Source organism: Lynx canadensis, chromosome X (genome assembly GCF_007474595.2).
Source record: "Lynx canadensis isolate LIC74 chromosome X, mLynCan4.pri.v2, whole genome shotgun sequence".
Classification (NCBI taxonomy): Eukaryota; Metazoa; Chordata; class Mammalia; order Carnivora; family Felidae; genus Lynx; species Lynx canadensis.
In genome coordinates, this window is record NC_044321.2 from 98,118,762 (window position 1) to 98,122,223 (window position 3,462).

The 3,462-nt window shown below is 32.5% G+C and overlaps 1 pseudogene; it reads right to left on the reverse strand.

Annotated features, from left to right (window-relative positions):
• Window positions 1–3,130: 3,130 nt before the first annotated feature.
• On the reverse strand, window positions 3,131–3,258 carry LOC115508003 (annotated as a pseudogene).
• Window positions 3,259–3,462: the final 204 nt, after the last annotated feature.

The following is a 3,462-nucleotide window of genomic DNA, read 5'->3' on the forward strand; positions in this document are numbered from 1 at the left end:
TGGAGAGTAATCAAGCTGAACAAAAGAGAAAAAATAGTTACACAGAATAAGAATAGACTTAGGAAACTCAGTGACTCTCTCAACCATAAAAACATTCATATTATAGGAGTCCCAAAAGAGGAAGAGAGAGAAAAGGGGGCAGGTTATTTACTTGAAGAAATAATATCTGAAAACATCCCTCGTCTGGGGACGGACACAGATGTCCAAATCTAGAAGCCACAGAGAACTCCCATCAAAATCAACAAAAGCAGGCAAGCAGCAAGATATATTGTCATTAAATTTGCAAAATACAGTGATAAAAAATCTTAAAAGCAGCAAGACAGAAGAAGACAGTAACTTACAATAGAAAACCCATAAGTCTAGCAGGAGACTTTTCAACAGAAACTTAGCAAGCCAGAGGCAGTGGCATGATATATTCAAAGTGCTGAATGGGAAAAATCTGCAGCCAAGAATACTCTATCCAGCAAGGCTGTCATTCAGAACAGAAGGGGAGATAAAGAGTACCAGACTATTTATCCCAGCAATCAACAAAACTAATAAGCAACCTATGGAACTGGAGATGATATTTGCAAATGACATATCTGATAAAGAGCTAGTATCCAAAATACATAAAGAACTGATAAAACTCAATACCCAAAACCCAAATAATCAAATTAAAAATGGGCAGAAGACATGAACAGACATTTCTCCAAAGAAGACATCCAGATGGCCAACAGACATGAAAAGATGTTCATCATCACTTAAGGGAAATGCAAATCAAAACTACAATGAGAAATCACCTCACACCTGTCAGAATGACTCAAATCAACAACACAAGAAACAACAAGAGCTGGAAAATATGTGGAGAAAACGGGACACTTGTGCACTGTCAGCAGGCATGCAAACTGGTGCCGCCTCTATGGAAAACAGTATGGAGGTTCCTCAAATAGAACCACCCTAGACCCACTAATCACACTACGGGGTATTTACCCAAGGAATACAAAAACACTAATTCAAAGGGATACATGCACCCCTATGTTCACAGCAACATTTTTTACAATAGCCAAGATATGGAAGCAGCACATGTTTCTATTGATTGATGAATGGACAAAAAAGAAGTCATATTATATGCAATGGAATATTATTCAGCTATAAAAAAGAATGAAATCTTGCCATTTGCAACAACATGGAAGGAGCCAGGGAGTACAATGCTAAGTGAAATAAGTCAATCAGAAAAAGACAAATACAAAATGATTTCATTCATATGTGGAATTTAAGAAGCAAAACAAATGAATAAAGGGAAAAAGAGGTAGAGAGAGACAGAAACCAAGAAACAGACTCTTAACTATAGAGAACAAACTGATGGTTACCAGGGTGGAGGGGTAGGCAGGGATGGGTTAAATAGGTGATGAGGATTAAGGAATGCACTTGTGATGAGTACTAGGTGGGGTATGGAATCGTTGAATCACTATATTTATACTTGAAACTAATATAATACTGTTAACTAACTGGAATTAAAAGAAAAACTTACAAAAAAGTAAATAGCATTAAAAGGTATAAAAAGTATTAGTTACATAATAGCAAAATGATCAGTTGACTAGAATATAAAATAATCATTAAGTTTCATGAACCAAAAAACATAGTCTCAAATAAATAAGAAGAAAAAATTGATGGAAGTGGAAAGAAAAATGGACAAATCCACAATTAATGGGAGATTTTAATATTGCTCTCTCAATAACTGATCAATCAAGGAGACAAAAATAGTAAGGCTACAAAAAAAATTGAACTACACAATTAACAAGAATTTGGTCTAACTGACATATATATTACCTCACACAAAGCCATGAGAAAATATAGTCTTCTCAAGTTTATTGGGTAATATATAAACAGTGAACATGGCTAGATTGAGCCTCATCTCTATAAATACCAAAATACAAAACAAAAAAACCCAAACGTACAAAAAAGCAGATATCACACAGAACAGTTTCTATGACCACAATGCAATAGCTATAGAAAGCATTAAAAAAAGAGGGCATATATATATATACATATATATATATATATAGGAGAGAGAAAGAGATGAGTTCATATGTGTATATATATATGAATAGTTCAAAGAAAACATTGTAATGGGAATTTGAAAAAATTTAAAATTTAAAACCAATGAAAACATGAATCGTTAACTCAAGAGATGTAGATACAGCGGTACATAACTAATACATTTATAGGCTGATAAGTAGGCCTTAGAAAATATTAAGCATTAAAAATTGGAAGAAGTTAGAAAATGAAGCGCAAACCTAAGAAAATTAGAAAAAGTAAAATCATAATACAAAGGAAATTAATGAGATAGAAAATAATACAGAGCATCAACAAACCAAATCCTGGTCTTTTGAAAAGACTAGTAAAATATGGAAACCACATAGTGAATATATTTATAAAAAAAGAAAGAAAAAGCATGTTAAAAATATAAGGAATGAAAAGCAGGGATATAATTAGAGATACTGAGGAGACTAAAAATTCATATGGAAATATCATGACCAACTTCATGCCAATAAATCTGAAAACATAAGAAATGAATTTTCTAAGAAATAATTACTAAAACTGGCTTAAGAAATAACAGAAAAAAACCTTGAATATATCTATATAACCAATAAAGAAACTGAATAAACATTTTAGAATCTACATACAAAATCACCAGGCCAGACAATTTCACAGACAAATTCTACCCAAATTTCACAGAACAAATATTTTCTTTCTTATGCTCTTGAAGAACAGACAAGCTCTATCCTACACAAACTGTTCTAGAGCAGTGGTTCTCTAACCTGGCTTTACATTATAGTCACCTGGGGAGCATTTTAAAATATTGATGCTTGGATCCACCTCGAGAGATTCCGATTTATTTGGTATGGGCCAAAAAACCCTGAGCATTATTTTATAAACAAACAAAAATCAAAAAACAAAAATTACCCCAAGTAATCCAAATGCTCATCTGGGAATCAGTGAACGAGTGAATAAAATAATAAATAGGTAAAGCTCACTTTTTGAGGCAAATACAAATACTTAATACAAAATCCCAACTCAAAAAATACAAGGAAAATATCATAGATTAATCTCATTTATATATAATTGCAAAATTCTGAATAAAATAGTAGAAAAATCAAACATGCATTAAAAAAACACATGATGACCATGCGTGGCTTAACCTAGGAATGCAAAGATCTTTTAAGCTGATAAGAACAGATACTACACTTGATTTTAGCCAAAAAGCTGAGACGTAATACAAAGGTCTTTTAATATTAACATATTTATTACTACAAATCATTGTTTTAACAGATTAAAGGGGGGAAATCTTATCATATTGTGGCTACAAATTTTTTTGGAGAAAATCCAAAGCCTACTCAAGAATGAAATAACTTTTAGCAAACTACAAAGATTTGGGATCTTCCTTAACCTGATAAAAGCTATCAATGCCTGGGGTGCCCG